Genomic DNA, 11,808 nt, shown 5'->3' with positions numbered 1-11,808 from the left:
GTTAACTAAGCTCCATGAGTCTCCTCCAAATCGAATCAGGCCATGTATATTAACTGAAGTGAAATGCTCAAAATGAGAGAGTTGATGGTTGCATTCAAGATAGGAGTTACTGCTCATAGTTCTAGGCACACAAATTAAAACTGACATTGACAAACTGAAGGAAACCCAAAGGAAAGTGATTTGAACAGAAATTAGGACCACATATTCTCACATGATGAGAAAGTTGAAAAAAATCAAGATGTTTAGTTTGTAAAAAAATGTTTTCAGAGAAATATGGTCATTGACTCAAATACATGGAATACAGTACAATCCAGTTTTATTCTAGGTTCAACAAACAGAAGTTACAAGGAAACCAACAAAACAAGAATAAACTTTGTATTTCTAAATAAACAAAGCTTCTAAAAATAGAATGGCCTACCTTGGGAGGATGGACATCACTGGAAATGTTGAAAGCTTGAACAAACCATTGGTGGTTATTGTAGAAGAGACTGGAACCCTGGAAGGAAGGGGAGATTGATCTATATAGAGTGGTGTTCAAACGGTATAATAGAACCTTAGTATCCCCAATGAAACAAAAAGACTGAGTAATATGTTAGAGCTCACTCCATCTTTATCCAAGGCAGTTTTGGTCAAGTCTATTTTGTATATGGCACTCTACCCAAGATTTCATTTTATAAAAGGCTTGTGCTAATAAAAAATCTTGCAAACCATTACATACTATGATTTCTGAAGTTAATTCTGACGTTATTACATGATTCAGATATGGACAAATTCCTTCTTTATGTGTGACCTATTGTCATGTTTCTAAATGCAACGCTGGTACTCAGAGGGCTCAGAGCATTCTATGCAAAGGAAGAGCAATTAACTTGATAGTTACTACCAAGAATGTGGGTTAGGCAGTAGAGAGTAATTCATAGCAGGGATGTGGGGAAGATAATTTCTAGGAAAATCAGAAGAAAAAACCAGCAGTCTAGAGATGTGGCATATTGAAGTAATTTCTAAAACCATGTGAATATTATTCATAGTATTATGAAAGAAGAAACATCCCTGGCCTCCAAGAGGTTTCTCAACGCTGATACTCCTTAAATCAGATTTCATTTCCAGTGAAGTGCTAATTTTATGAGTTACTTGTAGAAAGTTTAAGTCTCTGAGGACAAGGAAGAAAGAAGGCTGATTTCATTTTTTAGGTATCTTAGCATGTTAAGGCCACTGGCATAATTCCAGAGAAAGTGTGCATCCTTCTTTGGTCATCCTCTTGTTTAGAAAAGCAGTTGATAATTTAGAACTATTATCCCAGACATGATCTCATTTTGTCTCCCAACAATGACCTAAGGAATATCACCTTCAATTCCCACATGCATTATCACCTTCAATTCCCACATAAAAGAACTGGAGATCAGATATAATCAGTTCCCATTCCAGTTCACACAGATACTAAGTGGGGGGCCAGCATGAAATCTATCTTGATACCAAGTTTAAAATTCTTTTGCCATATTTTCAGCACATGAATTCTTCAACAAAGGAACTCTGATAAAGTTTAGAGTTCCCTTAAACTTTGTCTTTCTTCTTACAATTTCTTTGTGTCTGACATATAGTAACTACTATTTGACACAGCCTTAGCTTTGGATACATAAGTGGACAAAAAAACCTCATTTGGACTCAAATAGTAACATCTCTATTAAAAATCAACAGTTCTCTAGAAATAAACAGGTCTATTAAAAAAAAACCTTAATTTAGTGACTCAGCAAATCGTGCTGTGATAGCTTTCAGTAATTACTTTTTATTTTTGTTTTTTTAAGTGTCTATGGTAAGAGAAGCATGTAGAAAAACATCATGTTTTGCATGCCATTTTATTTTCATTGCCTCTTCTACTACTTGAGAATGTCTCCAGACTGCTGAATGTCTGGCAGGTGGACCAGTCTTAGCAAAACGTCTTGGATTGTATTAGCTGAAAACAAATGTAAAGGGACCATAAGAAGCTAGATTTCCCTCAAATGGTGCCCTGGAAGAGGGTTTATTTTTCTTGACTGTTCAATTTCTAGTTTGAGTCTTCAAAGTCCAGAATGCCAGGGCCTTGGATGCAAGTATTAGTAAAAAGCAAATTCTAATTTGGCCCCTATGGGAAGCAGAGAAAATGCCATAAAGATTTTATCTCTTTTTGTACTTGGAATTTTCTTTACTGCCTCCCCTAAGAAGAGGGTAGATGGTGTCTATTAAGAGATAATTTACTCTTGCAGCCAATTCAGAACATTTCCACAAAATCAGTCCTACCTTCCTGGGTGAGTCTAGCTGAAGATAAAGTTTCTGAAAGGATAGTCCTTAAATAAAGAGATTAAGACTACATATGCACAGCACATGGCATAAAAGAGTTCATTTTCAACCACATACTATATCCTTTCCATGGAAAATCATAGTGCATATGAAATATCCTATAGTTAAGAAATCAATTGTTCTTCGTTTATCCCAATATTTCTCAAAGTTAGTTGGCTATTGTGTTGATCCCTTGCTTGCCCTTTCCCTGCTCTTCCTGTATTAGGGAAAGGTGAAAGAGAGTGGGTATTCTAGGAAACTCTGTGTGTGTGTGTGTGTGTGTGTGTGTGTGTGTGTTCAGGCTTTCTTGCCAACTAGCTTTCTCCTGAGCTTGGTGGTAGGTCAGTAGATGGGAAGAAGGGAGAAGCCAGGGTATTCCTCCTCCCCTGCCCCACCCACTGCCTCAGTGGAGTTTCCTGCAACAGTGGTGTTTCCTTCATTAGTTTCAACCTCCCCTTGACAGACTCTCAGTGGTTCCAACTTTTACTGGGTGGTCCTAGATCCACTTTCCTTTACACTGCAGGTAGTAATGGATTCCTGCTATTGTGAAACTATGGACTGCTTTGCAAGTGGCAGGCCAGGTGGTTTTCAGAAATGTCCCTAGCATTCTGTACACCAGGACTCACAGAACATGTTCACTTATCCTGATAGCAGAGCAGTAGTTGCATAGATTTCAGAACAGTGAGAATATTGGTTATCAGCAGCATGGAATCTGTCTCTTTCTCATGTTTCTAGATTTTGGGGGATCTATTAATCTAGATAAGCGCCCTGGCCAGTTTGTTGGTAAGCAGAATGTCCTATCCTAAAGACTTTGAGCAAATGGGTTCTTAGAGCTGGATCTGTTCCTGCTGTGTGAAGAAAAATTTTTGCATCACCACTGACATCTTCTCAGCATTTTTGAGGTTTCTAACAAGTACTCATCTGCTCTATAGTCATAGGGAAAAAAAAATGGAAGGTATACACCAGGTCCTAAGTTTTGTCCCACAAGAATCCCATGTTGAGATGCATAGTGATGCTTTTAGGACTGATGTCCTCTCCAGACAAACTTGAGATAATGTATCAAGTCACCTATTCCTGATCTACAGTTTGGCACTCTTTTGCAAGAAGCAGTACCAGGTATGGTAGGCTAATAATGTCCTTCCAAAGATGTCTACACCCTAATGCCCAGAACCTGATATGCTACCTTATAAGGCAAAAGGGACTTTGTACATGGATTAAGTTTAGGGTTTTAATATGGGAGTTTATCTTGTATTATCAGGTGGGCCCAATATAATCATAAGGGTCCTTATAAGAAGGCAACAGGAGAGTCATAGAGAAAAAGATATAATAATGGAAGCAGAACTGGAATTATATGAAGCCACAAGCCAAAGAATGTGGGCAGTCTCTAGAAACTGGAAAAGGCAAGGAAACAGATACTTCCCCAGAGCCCTGCTGACCCATTTTATACTTCTTCCAGGCCTGAATATAATAAATCTGTGTCATTTTGAGTCACTAAGTGTGTTATAATTTGTTGCAGCAAGGGTGCTATAATATACCAGGAGTGATGAAGGTAAAATAAAACTTGAGTAACTTAAGACTCAGGTTCCTTCAACACCCTTACATAGTCTAAATTTCTCTAGGAGGATTACTTTGGACCAGTCTCCCCATCTATGTGTCCTAGTTGGGCCTGATTTGTCATTCTCAGTTCAATCATACCTTCAGGTACTTATCTTTGAAATAATAGTTCCTATAATCATAATACCTGCTGGGCGATTTTTTTTCCTCCTTCCTTATAACATTGATGTAATATTTGGTGAATGGTTAAAATTTAATGGAAAATGCAAATAATTCTCCATGTTATCAAACTGTGTACTATCCAAATGCAGGGCCACAGAGACTTTGGGATAGCTCTTTCTATGAGAAATCTTTTGACTGCAAGGATAGTCTACTTGAAGGGCAGGGGAGAACTTTGAAAAGATAACAAAGTATCTTACAGATAGAAGCAAAGACTTAAAGACCAAGCCTTGGAAGGCAGGAGCCAGAGAAGGAGCAAGACCCAAAACAACACATATGACAATCACACTGATATAATCTCAATTCTCCCTTCTCCTTTTCTACTGGAGTCTCTCCTTTTCAGTTTTCTGTCTCTTCCTCTGTCTCTCACTTTCTCTGTCACTGTCTTTTCACTCTTTCACATACCTTGCCTTCTTTCTGAATACCAGTTTGTGCTATCCTTTTAAAGATAGGAGATTTTCTATACAATGAGGGACACAGCTGGGGGCAATAGCTTCTGTTCTCACATGGTCATAGAAGAAAGGATATTCTTCTCCGGGAAGGACACTAACTGGCTAGGTGTGGGCCATGTGCCAAGATTGTGGGATCATGTAAGAAAATGGCAGATGCTCTTTGGACCGCATGCTGCTTCAATGAACAAAGAGGATTAGGGATGGGAGAGGGGCAATGTCCTAAAAGAAGAACATGGAAAGCATGCTGAAGAAATAATGAATTTATTTAAATTCATTTAAATAAATAAAATGAAGCCTCATTTGAGGCTTGCTGGATATTTTTAAAGACCAGAGTGGACTTATGACTGATACTATAGAACATTTCTCTTCATATAGAAAGTGTTTAAGTCTGGACTCTCAGGAAAATCCACATAGTAAGATCAAAAAATTTAAACTTGAAATGACAGAGATATTCAAGTTTCTTAGTACTTGGCCAAACTTCTTATAAACTCTGTGTGTGTGTGTGTGTGTGTGTGATTATATATATATATATATATATATATATATATATCTTCTTCTTTAAACAGGAACATTAGAAATTATCATTTGTATAAAAGATTTATTCACAAACATTCAAATTCAATACTGCCAAGAACATAGCCATCTAATTTTCTAAAGCTTTAATAGTATGGATTTCCTAAACATTAGGTAATTTATAAGCACATTGTAGAATCAAAATAAATAATATTAATTTATTCACCAATTTTATAAATGCTGTAACTAAAATTTTAAAAAATACAAGTTTTATATGACACATATTCCTGAGATTGTGGGTCTTAAAATATTTGAAATTTTTAATGGTCATTATTAAAATCATTATATCAGAAAGAGATAGAAAAGTAGAGATAGTAAGAGAGGGAATTTATTTATTTATTAAAAAATGTTTTTAATCAAAAGTCATCGTTATTACTAGTTAAACTGGATTTAAGAACATGGCTTGACCTGTGCCTTATTAAGAAAGAGAATTTAAATTCTATTAAAAAAAATCTTAGGTTGGGTATGAAAAATATATTTGGGAGATAGCAGCCTCTAGGATCTTAATAAAGTGAAAACTGGAAGAAGACAGGCTAATAGGAAGAATTTTCCAGTAGAATTTATTTGTGAATCTGGTTTAAGAAAGAGATTTCATGATTAGATATTATCATTGTGTTGTTTCTGGAAAAGTTTAAGACATTTAAAAATGTGTGTTACCTTGGATAATTTAAATACTTTTCCTTTAACATTATTTATATTGTTATTTTCCTAAGAAGATCCCTTCTTAATAGGCATTCTAGAGGGATACTTTTGTCGAGCCTTTATCCAAATGACATAGATTGAATCGAATACACAAACTTCTTATAACTTGGTATCTTTATGTATGGAGAGATAAAGCAGCCTGTATAAAGGGCTAAAGAATACCAACAAAGTTAAGGAGCACTACAAAGATCTAATCTTGTTTATACAGATGGGATTACATAAATAGTTTTCTTTCTTGACATTATTGTGGCTTTACTGAGCATTATAGAAACATTACTCCAGTTTGCAGAAATTTTCACTGGCGTAAACTTGCCTGTGCTTTAAGGGAATTGTCCCCTTCTTAAGTCTGAATCCAGGAAACAGTAGTGGACACATGATAGTTATGATGTGCTTGTGACACCTAAGCTGCTCAGAGTCCATGCTTGTGGCAATGGCAAATGGCAAACACTTATATAACAGTTACTATGTGCCAGGCCATGTTCCAAACAAATTAGGCTTCCCACAAGCAGCCAGCGTAACCCCAACCACTTAAAACACCCCTAAAATCAGTTACTGCACTGCTGGCTGCCAGCTTTTTACAAAACAGTATTTTTATATTTGCAATGCAGTATAGTGAAATACTATGAGCTCTGGAGTCAGTTTGGTTCCACTGTTTATTATTTAAATTCATAAAAATTAACCTTGATGAGGCTCAGTTTCCTCATCTTAAAACTGGATAGAACACCTTCCTTCCTCCCCTTCCCATGCAGCGGGGCCAAGAAGGTCTGAATGGGACCACCAATGGTGTCAGAGCTGGAGTTCAGATCCTCTAGGGAGAAATTTGGCAGGAGGTATCAGGCTTTAGTTGGCCAGAAGCACGCACAGAGGAGTGTAAGTCAGTGTTCTTATGGAAGATGGTTACCATTGCAAGATTTACCACCTGATGATATCCCAGGGCTCACCCGAATCCCAGCAAGTTAACCAATTCCGCACTTATTCACTGCGTAAGTTTTGGAATTCTGAGGATTGATAACACACACACCACACACAGACACACACACACACACACACGCACACAGAGAGAGAAAGAGAGAGAGAGAGATTGAATTTCCTCATTAACTCAACAGACTTTTAGGTGAGATGGAGACAGCTAAGTGGATTTGCTAGCACTTACATTCCATTCTCCAAGGATAATTTACACTAGAATGGGGAATTTATAAATTGGGAAAATATCCTAAGGGCCTTTGGAAAGGGAGAGGGTAGTTTAGGTTTAGAGTTCACATCCACTGAGTAATAACAAAATCACTGATTTTCTTTTAGTTATTATTTTGGAACTATTGAAAAGAAATTCAAATACAAAAATTACTCTCTACCATGGAAAACTGTGTGTCCTTACAATAATTTATATAGCATACCAATTCTGTTCATGGTCATTTTGTCTTTATTGTCATTCATATCTTAATATTGTAAGTCTTAATTCATATCTTAGAAACACAAATATATACCTAAAATGAAATTTAAAAAAATCTCAAATTCATACTAATAAATACATTCTGATAAAAAAAAAATTAATGAAGGGGCTACATAACCTGAAAAAAATTCCCACTAAAAACATGTAGAGGGCTGAATGAAATATTTTACATATCTTTTTAAATTTATGGCTCAGAGAAAGTAAAGTGTGAAACTGATAACCAAATCTTTAGCTGCTGTGGGCATTTGACAATCTCTAGGCCCTGAGGCTTGGGTATTATAGGTGGGGAGGGGAACTAGCAAGATGTAGAGTAGGAACTGAGACCTCAGATTAATGCCGGAACTCCTGAAGTCCTACAGCCTCAGCAAAAGTTTGCTTTATTACTCTTTATACATTTCTGTAATGTCTGGTATATTTCATTATTTTTTAAGTTCTAAAAGACTTTAAAAGCATGGGAAACTAGGGGTGTCTCAGCCAGTTAAGCATCCGGCTTTGGCTCACAGTTCATGATCTTGCAGTTCATGGGTTCCAGCCCTGCTTTGGGGGCTGTGCTGACAGCTCAGAGCCTGGAGTCTGTTTCAGATTCTGTGTTTCCCTCTCTCTCTGCCCCTTCCCCACTCATGCACTGTGTCTCTCAAAAATAAATAAACATTAAAAAAAAAAAGCATGAGAAACTACCCCTCACCACCCCCCCCCACCCCTGCTTCAGGGTTATATAAACTAATCCTAATTCACTTAGTTATCTATTAGAGTGAATTTTTATCTTAACAATTTAAAAATTTTTATTTTAGTAATTTTTAATTTAACAATTTGATGCATAGTGGTGTCATAAACATTAAATAATCAGTTCTAAAGGACGGGGAGTGTGACATGGATAAGCCCAACTATTGGCTATCTAAAAGTAATTTCTTCCTAGGTTTTGACAGTTTCACAGTCCACTCATTCAAACAGCATAAGCAGGGTACAGGTTATTCTCACTAATTGAAAGTGTTTAATGCATGGGTTGAAGCCACTTCCTAGTTACTCCAACATCCCCACTTTTTACTATCTTCTGGTGATCTTCAAGAAGAGTCCTTTGGCTATTTCCCATCAGTGAGATAAACCCCATTCCAGTGCAGATGACCTACTCAGGGAACACAAAAGCTTGGACACAACTAGATTCTGACTATATATGCTCTTCCTCAATCTGGCTTTGGTGGTGTAGCCACTTAACAAAACTGGATGCATCTTTACAAATACAGTGTTTCCTTGAAGCATCATCTAAAATAACTAAGAGTGGGCACCAAAATGTTAGCAGTCCTGAGGAGACTGGATGTATATTTGTTGTATTAATTAGAATAGTAACCCTCATTATGTGATGGGAAAAAAAATTCTAAACACTTTCAGTTTATCTTATTTATTCCTGAAAACATTCCAGAAGAAATATATAATCATTTCCATCTTATAGATGAGGAAATTGAGGATCAGAGATGTTATATATTTTGCCAGCATATTAAGATGATGATACAATTAGTTGTGAGCCAGGATTTGGATCAGGGCAGTTCACCTCCCCAAACACAGGGTTCTAGGTCTTTTATTTTCTCAGCCATTAAGGATCTTCCTGGATTTGCCAGGCAGATATATGTATGGGTATATTGGTTGTCTTCATCTTAGCTAACCTCAGGGTAAGTGCTAGGGAAATACCTAGGCTTATATGAAAAGAATCTTTTTGTCCTGGTTTTGATCTAACTTTCTGGCAGGCTTGTTAAGATTTGTCTTAACATGTACATTTCCTTTGCCAAAGCACACGTGGTATGTTTGTACATATGGTCTCATTTTTATGATCTTTTAACCTTTACATATTTTAAATACTTCATGGTGGGGTTAATTATTTGTGGTGACCAAGATTGGCAGATGGTCTGATGGGGCCATGTTTGGAATCCCTAAGGAATGAGAGGATTGATACCCTGTGGAACATACTTTCAAAGATAAATATATAAATGTAAAGAAGAAATTTTTGACACACTCATAAATGAACAGAGCCTCATGATATCTCATGATAAATCAATAAATTTATTCTGGGATTATCACTATATTTTGAGATTGGCCTTATTTTGATTCCAACCATTTTTAGAATGAATTAATATTGAGTAATGTGAATTGCTTAGAAAATGATCATTTAACTATTATTTGTCCTTGTATATTCTGAACACACAGTTGGGTTGGAAGAGTTGAAATAATGAAAACAGTAAGATTGGCTAAAGGAGTTAAACCTTCTTGAGCCTTAAAAATATGCCTCAGGCAACTTGATGGTGAGATCTCTAATGTCATAGAATTACAAATAACTTTAAAGCAGTTTTAGCTACAAAATGTGACAGTAAACCAAGTTCTCACCCTTCTAGAAACCCTTTGACAAGGAGGTTGGAATGAAATAAACAAAGGTAATAAAGCGCCAAGTGGAGCCAAAATCAGGAGGCATGTTCTCTCTAAAGACCTGATATAAATTAAACCTTATATGGTATATGTATATTATATGTTTACCACTGCTTAGCTTCAACAAACCATCAGTGGACACATGAGTCTGCTTTTAGAAGTAGTTGAGAGGCCATGTTCTTAGGTACAGTTTCCTGAGGTTTGGATCCAGTGAATAAGGTCATGCTCCTAAATTCTGGATACTTGGAAGGCTTCTTTACCTACTCTACAAACAAGGGGCATATTTTTCCTCCAGGGAACATTTGGCAATGTCTGGAAAAGTTTTTGTTTGTCACAACTGGGAAAGGAGGTGCCTCTGGCATCTAGTGAGTAGAGACCAAAGTTGCTGTTACGCATTCAACAATACACCAGCGAGTCCCCCACAAGAAAGAATAATCAACCCCAAATGTAGTAGTGCTGAGATTGAGAAACCCTGCCATAAACCCAGATCACTGAAGCTGGTTTTTATATATCCCAGGCTGCTTTGCGATTGGATCCTAGAAAAGTCTCTCACATTGTGTAGCTAATTTAAAAAGTCAATCTGAATATAGTGTTTAGGGTGGAATATAGTCTCCAGGTTGATTAATAACTGTCCTGAAATGTAATGTAAGCTAATCTTGATAAATTTGTTAACTGTCAGCAAAGCCCTCTTTGAATAAATCTAGTGTATATTTTATTCCATATTTAAAAGTGCAACTATTTAATAGTTTAATACACCTTTTGCTGTCTACAAATTATAGCTCTATTAATTTATTGTTCAAAATTTGTAACAGATACTTGCTTGGTGAACAGCAATTCTGAGTTTTGCAGAACAAGGTTCACACGAGGAACAAGTGGAATTTAGATAAAGCTATCTCATGAAATATCATTAGAAAAGACTTCAATACCTCAAGGAAAATGCAGCCAAGCACTACATCATTTGTGGCTTTTGACTGCATGGTCACAAATTGATAACTGGTTCACTGGCCCACAGTGGATGTATGTATACTCTTTAATACTGATGCTTAGACAGTAATTGCTTCATGACAGTCAGGATTAATAGAAATTATCTCCAGATTAAACTCTGCAGTAGGTTAAAAAGGAGATGTTCTACACCTTCGTCATCCCCACTCCTACTCTTGTTTCTTAACTTGCTTCTCAATTATCTGATATTTCTCTTAAAGGGCCAGGTACATTTATCTTTTGTCAGTTTCTTGCCTGTTTAGGCTGCTACAACAAAATATCACTTACTGGGTGAACTATAAACAACAGAAATTTATTTTTCATAGTTCTGGAGGCTGATATGTCCAAGATCAAGGTATTGTCATGACTGGTGATGGTCTTCTTCCTGGTTCATAGCTGGCATCTTTTTGCTATGTCCTAACATGGTGGAAGGGGCAAGAGATCTCTCTAGAACCTCTTTTCTAAGGCACTAATCTTATTCATGAGGGCTCCACACTCTTAAGCATCTCCCACATCCCTACCTTTTAATATCATCATCTATAGGAGTTAGAATTTCAACATATGAATTTGGGAGGAACACAGATATTCAGACCACAGCACTCATCGAATAGAGAAAAAATGTATCTTTCATGTGATTTTGTTTTTTGATTTTATTATTTGAAACAAGGAGTGGCTTAAATAAACCACTGGTCCTATTACTCAAGTACATCAGATAGAATTCCTTACATTAATTACACTATCATCAAATTTATTTTTGGCTGATGTTGTATAATCTTATTTGTTCACTTTTACTTAATAAATAATTTACCCTGTCAAGATACTAGGAAGTGGTATTACTGAAGCAAGTTGTGTAGGAGATCTATTGAATGTTCTTTTCTTTGTTGTTGTTGTTGTTGCTTAGGGATTATTGGCGTTTTAATTTTTTTCCAGCCTAAAATCATTACAGCCATGCTGAATGGAACAAAGAAAGGGTAGATAGGTAAGAGTTTACTGAGCAGTGATGGTTGAACTAAGACCTTAATGACAGCAAGGATCCAGTCATGGGAAGATATATGGGAAAGGTGTTTTAAGTAGAAGAAAGAACAAGAACACAGGCCCTGGAGGACGAAGTTGGTGAGTTCAAGGGGCTGAAGATAGATCTCAATGGCTGGAGCA

At 36.6% G+C, this 11,808-nt stretch overlaps 1 long non-coding RNA gene across 1 annotated transcript in view; it reads right to left on the bottom strand.

Annotated features, from left to right (window-relative positions):
* Positions 1-419: 419 nt before the first annotated feature.
* The window catches only part of LOC125916929 (uncharacterized), a 60,092-nt gene continuing 48,703 nt past the window's right edge, over positions 420-11,808 (bottom strand). Inside the window, exon 2 of the long non-coding RNA XR_007456062.1 lies at positions 420-496. This is a non-coding gene — a long non-coding RNA (uncharacterized LOC125916929). The remainder of the gene's footprint in view (positions 497-11,808) is intronic.

Source organism: Panthera uncia, unplaced genomic scaffold (assembly GCF_023721935.1).
Source record: "Panthera uncia isolate 11264 unplaced genomic scaffold, Puncia_PCG_1.0 HiC_scaffold_1322, whole genome shotgun sequence".
Lineage (NCBI taxonomy): Eukaryota > Metazoa > Chordata > Mammalia > Carnivora > Felidae > Panthera > Panthera uncia.
This window is presented reverse-complemented; position numbering and strand designations above follow the sequence as displayed.